At 49.5% G+C, this 12469-nt stretch overlaps 2 protein-coding genes across 2 annotated transcripts in view; one reads left to right on the top strand and one right to left on the bottom strand.

Moving 5' to 3' along the window:
• Positions 1-7338, bottom strand: part of KCNJ10 (potassium inwardly rectifying channel subfamily J member 10) — a 32793-nt gene extending 25455 nt beyond the window's left edge. The window contains exon 1 of the mRNA XM_008964295.4: positions 7097-7338. The gene's annotated coding sequence lies outside the window, so the exon portion shown is untranslated. The remainder of the gene's footprint in view (positions 1-7096) is intronic.
• KCNJ9 (potassium inwardly rectifying channel subfamily J member 9) overlaps positions 1-12469 on the top strand; it is a 58431-nt gene that overhangs the window by 32513 nt on the left and 13449 nt on the right. Inside the window, exons 4-6 of the mRNA XM_055112721.2 lie at positions 560-660; positions 1810-1924; positions 2058-2105. The gene's annotated coding sequence lies outside the window, so the exon portion shown is untranslated. The remainder of the gene's footprint in view (positions 1-559; positions 661-1809; positions 1925-2057; positions 2106-12469) is intronic.

The raw sequence follows: 12469 nt of genomic DNA, 5'->3' as shown, positions 1-12469 counted from the left end.
GGGAAGCAGGGGTTAGGGACAAGAGTCGCCTGCCACCTGTGCTCTTCCAGGGAATTCAACCTGAACTAGTGAAGGTGGAGCTGGAAGCCCAGCTCAGGGGAATTTGACTGAAGGGCCAATGAGCCAGGACTAGCTCTTCCCAGTATATGTCTAACTCCCCATCTGCCTCCTCCTGTTCTACAATCTATGAGGAGAAGCTTCCCTTCTCCTGCCCAGGGAACCCCAGCAGGCACCCCTATCCTCATTAATGCCCTCAGCACCACCAACTGGCTTTTCCAAGGCACCATGTTGTGCCTTGTGGTGCCTCAGCACAAAGGGCAGGGCCAGAAGGCGTGATCTGGGGAGGGGCTCCTGGGCCTTGGGTGGTGGGAGAGCTGAGAGGAGGGCAGTGAGCGGGACTGAGCACCTCATGAGAAGCAGGGTCGCCCAATCACAGACTTCCTACGAGCCCCAGGAAGAGAAGGCCGGGGACACTTTGCAGAACTGCTCCCCACAAGGCAAGACAGAACAATCTCTGGGCTTGAGAATGTCTTCCTAGCTTTCTTTCTCCTCTTTTCAGTTGCTGTCAGTGTCGGAAGTTCTCCCTGCTGTCTGCCCTCAAGGCTTCCCACTGTACTGCCCTGGCCCTGGGCTCACCTGAGATTGCTGGGGAAAAGAAAGGTAAAGTCTGCTTCCTTCCCCATCTTAGGACCTTGCTCCTCCACTCTCCACAAAAAAATTCTGGCGGGGAGAGCAGAGATGGAGCTAGGCCTTAGAACTCCTGGGTTCAGGGCCCAACAACCCTGTCAACTCTCTCTGGGAACTTGCACAGGTCACTTTCCCTCTCTGGGCCGAGCTCCTATGTGTAGCATTGGATGGATCTCCTCTGCAGCTCCCTGCCTTCGGGACAATGCACAGTGGATTCAGGGGCAAGGCTCCGGAATTTAATGAGAGCTCACATCATTGAGCACTACGCTGAGCCCTTTCCTATTATGTCATTTAATTCTCAACAACTCTAAAGGTGGGTGCTTTTTAAAGTCCCATTTTATAGATGAGAAAACTGAAGCACAGAGATATTAATAATTTGCCCATGGCCACATAGCTAGTGAGTAGTAGAACAGAGGCAGAACTTACATGATGAACCACTACCCCATACTACCTCCCTGGTGAGAACATTCAAAAGACCATGGCAGCTGAAGGAAATCAACGAGGATATTCAAATTGGCCCAGGTTTTTGAAACTGTCTTCTAAGGTTCCTCTAGACTAGCGGTTCTCAAAGTATGGTCCCTGGACCCTTTCGGAGGGTTCCTGAGACCCTTTCAGAGGCTCTACAAAGTCAAACCTATCTTCATAATAATGCTAACAATACATTATTTGCCCTTTTCACTTTCATTATTTCACAGTGTTCAGTAGAGTTTTCCAGAAGTTACATGACCTATGATATTGCAACACACTAAATGCAGAAGCAGATGAGAAAGCAACTGTCTTTGATTAAGCCAGATGTTTAAAAAGACTTGTGAAAATATAAGACAATGTCACTCTTCTTATTAACTTTTTGTTTGTTTACTTTAATACAGCTGTTTTTCATTAAAAATACATCATTTTGTTAACATGCAAAAATTAATAATTATTTCATGTGTCCCAGTGTTCATTTCTAACACAGTAAATATTCATAGATAGAACCCACACAAACCAAAGCTCTTTGGAGTCTTCAGTAACTTTTTAGAATGTAAAGTGGTCCTGAGGTCAAAAAGTTTAAAAACCAGTGCTCTAGACTCTAATACACTCACCCTCTCCTCTTACCAGTTGCCCATATCTTTTTTATCACAGGGTCAACCGGGAGGTTTAGACACGTGGAGAAGGAGTGTGCCTGGCTCTACCAGTTGGAACTGGGATCAGAAGTGGAGCTGAGGAGGCTGGTCCAGGGAGAATGCAGTGCTAAGAGGTCAGACCTATACCCCACTTGGGAGGTGACCTCACATGTCTGCCACCTTGCAAGCCCCTGCTCAGAGGTATGCTCAGGACAATGGGGCTGCCTCAGACTAGACTCTGACCTTTATCCCCTTTTTTCATTCCAGACGATGCTGCTGACAAGCCCGGCCTCAGGCTGGAGTCAGACTGCCCTGGTGAGGGGAGAAAGGCTCTCTGGGGCCTACATACCTGCAATTTGTGTTGGGGGGGTGGGTGGAGCAACAATGCTTAGAAGACTATAAATTGGGGGTTCTAGGGCTTGTAATCTTAGGGTGAAGCCATGTCTACAGGATGGGGTCATTAGTAGGAGAGGGGTTTCTCTTGAGGTCTCCTATAGAATTAGATAATAGGATCCTATACACACCCTGCTGCAGGATGCTCACATAAACCTCCAAAGTCAGGCTCCTCCCCCAAGAATAAGCGATCAGAAATGTTTCCTACCTAGAGTCAAACTGGACAGTAGCTACTCTGTGTCTTAGGAGGCAGGCCCTTTGCTGGGTGCCAGAGGGTCCAGAGAGAGAAGAGATGCCTTTGCCAATCTGACGGAGGTACAGGCCTTACCCTAGAGGAAACCCCCGGCTAATGAGGGAGACAAGTCTCCTCCAACATCGCCATGCATGGAGAACCCTGGGCCAAGTTGCAGATGCAAGTAACAAGCAAGATGGCAGAGCAGAGAGGGAAACAGGAGAATAGAGATCTGCGGGAGGGGTGAGACTTGGAATGGCCTTTGTGAGGGTCCAGAGTGTGGGGAGGAGCATGGCTCAGAGACTGCCTGGGATATGCTCCCCAGGATCAGGGTCTGAAGAGTGCAGTTCCACAAGATATGGGGCTGGAGGGGATGGGAGAAAGGCATAAAGTCTCTTGAAGACTATGATTGGGAAATTTTTATCCAATGCCAACAGATGTGTCTGGGTAGAGAAAGGGCAAGACAAAACTGATGCTTCATGATGACAATTCCAGTGATAATTTCATTATAGGGTAACGGGGAAGGAGTTGAGGAGAGAGGGGGCTGGAGTCAGGGAGGTCATTAAGGAGGCCGCTGTGGGCATCCAGGCTGATGGGATGAACAAGCCAATCAGGAGACACAAGAAGAGGAGGGCATATAAACCTGAGAGAAGTTGTGGGGGCAAACCTGGGCCAGGAGAGGGAGAGGCAGGATGAAGAATAAAAGAGTGATAGGCAGGACCATGGGAGCAGGAATGAGATGTGGGGGTTGTCTTGACCGACAGAAGAAGTCTCTGACAGAAGTCTTTGGCTGAAAGAGAAGTTGCTGAGAATGGGGAAAGAGACTATTTGGTGAAAGCTCAACCACTCAGTTCTCATTTATTGAATCTGAAGACAGGACATCTGCTTGGCAAAAACTTGTGGAAAGCAGGGGCTGTGGGTGTGGAGACCCCACCTCAAGTGATGCCCAGCCTATTGGAATCAAGGGAGGAAATGCATCTTAAACTGCTTGATAATTCTTCTACCTTCCCAAACTCCAGAAGGGTGGGAAGAAAAAACCTAGGACAGAATCTCAAAACAAAACAAAGCAAAACCCACAAAGAAGGGCTGGAACAAAGCCCAGGAACCAGGAAAGATGACACAGTAGAAAACATTAGAGTGGTGGGAGAAAAGCAATGGCCCACAACTCCACTTTTTACAGACTAAGGACCATTCCAAGCCCTTTACGGTAGTCACTGTGCATCCTCACAGCAGTTATGAGCCCTATTGTGAGGATGAGACTTCCTTAGCTACTAAGTGGTAAACCAGGACTGAATCCCACAAAGTCGGACTCCAAGGCCATGCTCTTAACCATAGTGCCTGCTGTCTCTCAGAGCAGAAAGTAGCCCTGGAACAGCAAGAGAGAGGTGCAGCAGCCACCCAGGGGAGGCCCCTGACAGTTGTCACAATAATCCCTGCACTCTGAGCTCCATCACTCCTCTCGGAAGCTTTAAGGATGGGCTTCCATGTTTGGGGATTTTGTTGGTGGTTTTTGTTTTGTTTTGGTTGGTTTTTTTGGTCCAGAAAGTGGTCTCTCTTTCCTTCCCAGTCTCCATTTCAAATGTCTTTCCTTTTCTGGGATGTGCTTCCTGAGATCTAACCTAAGTCCTTCTAGCTGCAGCCACAATCCTTTCCCCAGGTGTTGTGCCATCGGAAAAGTTGCACAATGGCCATGTATACCCTTTCTGTGCTGCACCTTGTTGGAGGCTTGAGGTCTGATTCAGTCCTCTTCTAGCTCCTGCTTCTCCAACCTCCTTCTCCATGCCACAAAGTTCTGTTCTTACTTCTCTCTCACATTCCAGAGCCAGCCCCTCCCTTCCCCCACCACCTCAAATCCAGGCTCCAAGCTGGCAAACACCCACGGGAGGGCATTTCCCACAATCCCTTTCTCTTTGCCCTTTCAAGGTTCTGATGGGGGAGGGGAGGAAGAGGGGCCACCAGATGCACTCTCTCCCTAAAGAATGGTGGCAAACATGTAAGCTAAACTCAAATGAGGGAAGAAAAGCATTGAACTCAGCCTGCTGGAGAGACCGAGGTGACATGGCAAACTCTCATTCCCAGGAGCTGCCTAGCCAACCACCCACCATTGGGTGCTAAAACACTTAGATTTTAAATCTCCCTTTCCTCTCCAATCTTTCTGTAGTTTCATCTCAACGATGTGCCTTGGCTGATTCCTTCTCTGCCCCCTTCCAGGGCCCCACTGCTATCCTGGACAGCTTGGCCTCAGCCTGGACAGTAGCACTGACCAGTCAGGCAAGAGAAGAATCTAGGCCGAGGAGGGGAGGGAGAGTGGAGGTTTTTTTCTTCTGTCCTAAATAACCTGTGGCTGGAAAGCTTAGGGACTCCATTGCCCAATGTCTCTTTTCCTCCCCACCAATGCCAGGAGGCTCGGCCTATCTTTCCATCTTGTGTGCAGAAACCAAGAGTTTTACCAGGAGGCTCAGGAGTATCCTTTGAGGAAACAGATCTTTCTGCATGACCCACCCCCTAGAGCTTTAAACCTCCTATCCCACCAATCACAGAATGACTCCAGAGGACTTCATCTGAGCCCACCGTGATCCAAGTGTCCCAGCCTCTCTGGTCCCAAGGAAGGTTAAGGGAAGGAAGGTCCCCGGGTCCTCTGCCAGTCACTTCCTTGTAGCTCAAGCCAACCAAGCTGGAGCTGTAAATGAGCTTATGCACAGTGATGCAGGTGGGAGGGAGCTAGAATGTGGTTCAATGGGGCACACGGAGGAGGTAGGGGATACCAGCGGGCAGATCATTAATCCCTCACACAAACATATGCACCCATAGACTGGATGTGGGTCAGATGCTGGGGAAGATGGATTTATTTTTTCCTCAGGGTAAGGGATAGCAGAGGGGTTCTGCATTAGAGCCACAGAGGGGCTGGAACCATAACCCTGCTACCCCTGCCACTCCCACTCCCCACCCACCCTCCATCGGTGGAGTCATTGCCATTTGATATCCGCTGAGACAACTTGGCTGCTCAGGCTCTGAGTGGGGGGGTGGGGGGATGGCTCAGAAAACAGCAGCTCCTTTCAGGACCCAGGTTGGCAAGGGCTTTGGGAGGCTGGACCAGCCCAGATCACCCCCCAACACCCTCTCCCTCCCTTCCTCCCTTGCCACCACCACCAAATGACTGGGGGAAGGCAGCGGGGAAAGGAGTTGGCACTGCCTGGGCCATGCCTATTGCCTCCACAATCCAGCCCTGGACCCTCTCCCTGGCATGATGCCTTCCATACCCCTCCTCCCTCGTTTCTTCCTCCCTGAAGAACCAGCTATGAGTCAGGATGCCTGGTTCCTTCCAAACTTGGTCCCCTATACCCAGTCTACCCCCAGAGAAATTTACAAGCCCTACCACTTGGCACAGGATGGTACCCACTATCATGCCAGGAATATGTTCAAAAATCCTTGGAGATTAGGGAGAGAGTTTCAGGATGAAACTAAATTGAACTCACTGGTGGCTGCCCACCCCTCCTGGGGCTAATTTTATGACAACCACTCCAGGCCCTCCTCAGCACCCTTAAACAAGGCCATCTCTCACATGGGGGCCCTAAATCTCCTGTCATTATCTCCCTCCCACCTAGGCAGCCTAAAGCAGTCCCAGTGGGGAGAAAAAAAATTCAAACACCACAGCAAGAGCAGACTGGCCAGACATCTTTAGTCAGAATTTGTATTGGTAAGCAACAGAAGCAGGCTTTAAGCACTGGCCTCTTTGGGGTCCAAATCTGCACCAGCTTCTTCCCCATCTGCCTCACCCTGCCTGGGGCACTCACTGGAATTAAACTTCAAGACACCAGAACCCACCCTCACTTTTTCCCAGTGTTGTCCTTCTACCCATTCCTGGGTTCAGCTCTCCTCCCCCAAATCAGGAAGTTCCATCCTTCATCTGTTCCCTAACACAGGTGCCCTGGGTTAGTTCTGATGAGAGGAGGGATGGAATGGGAAGGGGCGTCTCCATCTGGAGGGTGAGTTTATAGAACCCAATCTGCCCTTCTCACTCTAGCAGAAGTGGCCCTGCTCCTTTCCTTCTGGAAATCCCAGTGCGAAACAGCTGGGGTGAGGGTGAGGGGCCATGAGGAGGGATGTCTTAAAATGGGAGCCACTCAGAATAGAAGGAAGAGATTGGGTGGGCAGGGGTCTGGAGCACACCAGGCTTTGGTGGCTCCCCGGTTTAAGCTGCCAGTATCTGTTTTTCTCCCCATGTGGGAACTAGCGATCATGGGTGTCACTATGTGATTGTCACTGTATGGGGAGTGGGGGAGGGGCTGGGGATGGGAGTAACCTGTCCATATGGGGAGGAGGGCGCACTGTCTGTTGTGCCTGTGTATGGGGTGCCTGGTTATGTGTGGTTGTCACTGCATTAACTAGAGGAGCAGGGATGCAACTGCTGGTCTGCCCAGTGGGAGGGGGCATCGGGAAAGCCCCTTCCTTAGATGAAAGGGCCGAGGTGACCAGCCTGGCTAGTTTCCTCGTGGGGAGCCCTTCCCAGGAGGCTCCATTTGGGACTGCCCAAGGCGGGAGGCAGGGGAACAAGACGGTGGTACCGCTGAGGCCAGGCAGGGTAGGGACTGAGGATCTGGGACCCCGATGTCTCTGGAGAGTTAGGGGGACAGGACCTGGCCGGGGCGGCAGAACTCCTTCATCAGGGCCAGGGTCTTACCTTGGGTCCGAGGTGGAGTGGCCCCTTGGATGGGCCGCGGGGCAGCGGGACAGATGGACGGGCGGGGCGGGCAGGAGTTAGGAGCAGAGCTGTGCGACGGGCCGGGCCAGGACTCTTAAACCCGGAGCTGGGATCAGATAAGGGCTTGTCCGGGGGCCGGGGCCGGGGTCGGGCCGGCCGGGGGCAGAGCTGGGCCGGGCCGGGCCGCCCCCTCCCTCCGCAGCGCCGGAGCCAAACTTTGTGTGAATGGAGGGGCCCGGAGGGGGGCCGGGCAGGCGGGGGCGGGGGGCTCCGAACAGACCAATGGGAGAGTGGAGCGCCAGGCTCGAACCGCCGAGATTGGAGGGTCTTGGGCAGGGGGCGGGGCGTGCGGGGCAAGGAAGCGGAGACCCAGACAGCTGCAGGCGCAGAGAGAAATATCCAAAGACAGAGACCCAGACAGACCCGGGGAGAAAGAGAGATGAAGAGACGATATGCGAAACGATAGGAGCTGAGCTGGCAGGGTGACAGGGGAAGGGAGAAGGAAGAAAAGGGAGGCGGTCGTGTCAGCGATGGGTTACGAGAGCTGGAGCCGGGGGGCGGGACTGGGACCGAGTTAACGAAGTGGAAATGAATTCAGGACCGGCCCAGTGGCCCTGCAGGCAGCGCCGAAGGCGGCGCCTGGAAGTGAGATTGGGGCGGAGTAGGCCTGGGCTCCCTGAGCCACAGGACTGTATCTTTGGGCACAATTCCCGTGTTGTTCACCGTCTCCTAAGTCCCAGGTGCGGTGCTGGGTGAGAGACGCGCAGCACACGGTGCCCACCTGCAGCGGCTTTCTCTGTAAGGAAAGATAAGGTCGGAACCCTCAGCGAAGTGCGGGAGGTACTGAAGGCTGTAAAAGGGAGAGGTCATTCTACTCAGAGGGCTCCTAGCAGATGTGGGAGGAAAGAGGTAACATCTGATTAGGGTCCCAAAGGAAGCAGAAGATTCAGGTGCTGAGAGATGGTCCCCAGGACTCTGTTGCATTTAAGGCAGAGGGAACAACGTAGCAGAGTCCTGGGGAGACGTGAAAATACAAGTTCACTTGGGAAACAGCATCAAACTGTCCCATTTACTAGATTAGAGTGCAGGGTGATGGTTCTCAACCCTTTCATCACCAAAGATTTCTTTAATTTTCTGAATCTATGTGTTGAGAGGTTTTAATTCACCCCCACCCCCAGCATTTATTTAAAAAGAATATAATTATTTCCTCATTTCTGATCATCATAAACATTTAACTGCTAATCAATAACCAGTGTTACCATATTGAATTGCTATAAATTCAGGTAAAAAAAAGAAAGAAACTAGGAATGTAGCTTAGTTTAACCGCTAAAAGCCATAAGATAAGTAAATGTCCATTCAAATAGCCTCATTGGAGAAGCTGGAAGGACGGGACTAAAGGTTAGGCACCATAGGCAGTGTTTGTGTTAAGGGGAACATCCGGAAGAAACACAGAGTTGTGCTGATTTGTGGTCAGGCCAGAGTTTCTGTAGGCTACGGAGAGCAATTGAAGGTTCTTGGGAAGGATGGAGTAGGAGAAAGCTATGGCATTTTAGGAAAATTAATCTGGAGGTGACAAGATAGTTTGAACCAAGGGGATATAGTAGGCAAGTAGACGATAGAAAATAATTGCAATAATTTAAGCATGAAGAGATGACAGCCCAAATCAGCGTGGCAATGGTGAAAAGTGGAACACAGAAAATGAATTGGAGTACAGAAAAATCAAAAGAAAATGAAAAACGTTTGAAGCCAACTTGACATGTTGAGCAAAAGAGGGAAGCTTCAGAGATCATACTAGAGTCTCAAGTCAGGTGATCAGAACTGCGAGGTCATTCACGGGCATAGGGGAGCCTGGGGGGGGATCACACCTGGTGAGGAGACTGAGGTGGGGGAAGAGGAAGTGATGAGTTCAGAGCTGGAAGCTGTGGAGAGGGGTCAGAACCAGAGAGAGAAAGGAGGTCATTGCTGCCAGGGCAGTGTGAGTTGAAGCTATGAGAACAGGGTAGATCCCAACAAAGACTGCACAGAGAAATGAGAGCCTGGCACAGAGAGTGAGGAACACCTATGTTTAGGGGATGGGAAGAAGAAGGACCCCCAAAGAGTGAAAGAGAATCCACCAGACAGGCAGGAAGGAGACAAAGAAAGTGAGATGTCATGGAGCTAAGGAAGGAGAGACTGTTAAGGAGGAGTTTCTAACAGTGCCAACAGGTACAGAGAGAAGAGGCATTGGGTTTGGCAGTGACAAAGTCTCTAGTGACATTTGAGAGCAATTTCAGAAGAGTGAGCAAGGTGGGAACCAGATTACAAGTTACCACTAGAAAGTGAGAAACTGTCAGCAAGTATAGGTTACACTTTTGAGAACTCTACTCATAGAGAGGAGAGAAATAGAAACCAGACAATGTACTAGAAACAGGCCAGGCCAGGTGGCTCATGCCTGTAATCCCAGCACTTTGGGAGGCCAAGGTGGGTGGATCACCTGAGGTCAGGAGTTTGAGACCAGCCTGGCCAACATGGCAAAAACCCATCTCTACTAAAAATACAAAAATTAGCCGGGCCTGGTGGCACGCGCCTGTAATCCCAGCTACTTGGGAGACTGAGGCATGTGAATCGCTTGAACCTGGGAGGCAGAGGTTGCAGTGAGCCGAGATCACGCCACTGCACTCCAGCCTGGGGGACAGAGCTAGACTCTGTCTCCAAAAACAAAACAAAACAAAACACAAAAGAAAAAGAAAAAGAAACAGTCTTCCAGTTTTTCTTCTTCACACTCCGAATGCCCTCTCTTCCTAAGTCAATATGGATGAGGGGCTGTAGTGAGGTGGTCTGAGGGCCAGCCTGCAAGACTGGTATAAGAACTTTAAGTTTCAAAAAATAGGACATCCAAAAGATCCTTAAGGGGGCCACAGTCTTGACATTCACAGACAGAGAGGACTTAGGCAGGGGTGTCCAATTTTTTGGTTTCCCTGGGCCACATTGGAAGAAGAAGAATTGTCTTGGGCCACACATAAAATACACTAACACTAACAGTAGCTGATGAGCTTTAAAAAAAAAAAATCACAAAAAAAACCCTCATAATGTTTTAAGAAAGTTTACAAATTTGTGTTGGGCCTCATTCAAAGCTGTCCTGGGCTGCATGCAGCCCACAGGCGGTGGGTTGGACAAGCTTAGCTTGGAGGCTCTGGTGGAACTCCAAAATAAACATGAAGAACACCACAGAAGAGAAAGCAAAGGGACTGTAATGATTTATGGATCATTAACAGACATTTATTGTGCACTTATTATTTTTCCAAAAATGTTATCCATCCATTTAGCTTCAACTACCACCCATGTGTCAATATGTCCAGCCCACCCGGATATCCATTTCAAACTCAACATATTTAAAGTCGAACATGTCACCTTGCTCACAAGAGTACTCCTCTCCATTTATTCTCTACCGTGGTAGATACACTATCATCACCCAACCAGAAACATGGCAGCCATCCTAGATTCTTCAATCTTCCTCACCTCATCTCCCTTATTGAATCAATGCCTCTGTATTCTAAATAGCCTCAATATTGTCCCCTTCCTCTCTATTCCACCATCATTGCTGTAGTCTAGGACACCATTACCTCTCACCAGGTAATAATAGTTTGGATATTTGATCCTGCTCAAATTTCATGCTGGATTTTAATGCCAATGCTGGACATGGGCCTGGTGGGAGGTGTTTTGATCATGGGGGCAGGTCCCTCAGCGGCTTGGTGCTATCTTCATGATAGTGAGTTCTCGTGAGATCTGGGTGTTTAAAAGTATATGGCAACATCCCCCATCATCAACTCTCTCTTGCTCCTGCTTTTGCCATGTGATGTGCCTGCTCCTGCTTTGCCTTCCATCATAAGTAAAAGCTTCCTGAGGTCTCCTGAGAAGCTGAGCAGATGTCAGCACCATGCTTCCTGTAAATCCTGCAGAACTGTGTGCCAATTAAACCTTTTTTCTTTATAAATTACCCACTCTCTGGGTTGTTTTTTTTTTAATTTTTAATCTTTTTTTTTTTTTGAGACAGGGTTTCACTCTGTCCCCTAGGCTGGAGTGCAGTGGTGTGATCACAGCTCACTGCAACCCTGAACTCCTGTGCTGAAGCAGTCTTCCTGCCTCAACCTCAAACGTAGCTGGAACTACAGGTGTTCACCATTACACCCAGCTATTTTTTTTTTAACTTTCAGTAGAGACGAAGAATCGCTATGTAGATCAGGATGGTCTTGAACTTGTGAGCTCAAGCAGTCCTCCCACCTCAGCCTCCCAAAATGCTGGATTACAGGCTTGAGCCACCATGGCCTATCTCAGGTATTTCATTATAACAACCCAAGAATGGCCTAATACACCAGGGCTACTGCAGCAGCCTTCTAAGTACTCTTCCTACCTCCAGTCTTCCTCCACTCTAATAATTCTTTGGATTATGAATTTCTTTATTTGAAAGTAATTAAGCACCAGCAAAGTACATCTCTCTGAAACACACATCTGACCGTACCACTTCCAAGTTTTAAAACCTTCAGTAACTGCCAACTATCTTTAAGTAAAGTCCAAGTTCCTTTCCCTGGAAGAGAAGGCCTATTATAACCTGGACCTGGTGCCATTCCAGCCTTATCTTCTTCCACTGCCCCTATACACCCAAAGCTACAGCTACTTCTTTTAACACTCAAGGTTCAGCCTTATGTTCTCTTTCTGTGTCTTGCCCCTTGAGCCTTTGTCATTTACACACCTCCAACGATTGTCCCTGAGTGATGCCCAAATCTCTATCTTCAATCCTACACTCTCTTTGGAGCGCCATATTTCTAGTTGCTTGCAGGGGATTTCCATCTTGACTTGACAGGCCCCAAACTGAACTCAGTACCTTCCTCCCCAAAGGTGGAAGTGCTCGTGACTTCCTTAGTTCTGTGTTACTCCTGGTCAATTAGAATAAAAAACTACAAGTGACCTTTACTCTTCACCCGTGCCTTGGGCCCATTCCTGGACATGTCAATTAAGCCAAGAAATGCTGTCAAGTCTCCCTTTCTTTCATCTGTTTGCAATGTCCTTTTTCATTCCTATGACCACTATCAGAATCAGAAAGATCAGGACCTGACCCATCCTTCACCTTTCTCTCCAGTCTCAAAGGAAGAGGCAACCTGTTTTCATCATGTCGGTCCCTGTGCCCTTGTTTTAAAACCCCAAAGAGTTGCCTCGTGCTTGCAGGTCACAGTGAAGGAGGTCTTCACCACAGAAGACCTAGAAAAAAAAAAAAGAAGATAAAAAACGTGACAGGCCCTCGGACTGAACTCGGCATCTTCCTCTCTGAGGCTGGAAGTGCTCATGACTTCCTTAATTCTGTGTTACTTCTGGTCA

Source organism: Pan paniscus, chromosome 1 (assembly GCF_029289425.2).
Source record: "Pan paniscus chromosome 1, NHGRI_mPanPan1-v2.0_pri, whole genome shotgun sequence".
In the NCBI taxonomy this organism is placed as follows: domain Eukaryota; kingdom Metazoa; phylum Chordata; class Mammalia; order Primates; family Hominidae; genus Pan; species Pan paniscus.
Note: the sequence above shows the minus strand (reverse complement) of the source record. Positions and strands in the feature narration are given on the sequence as shown.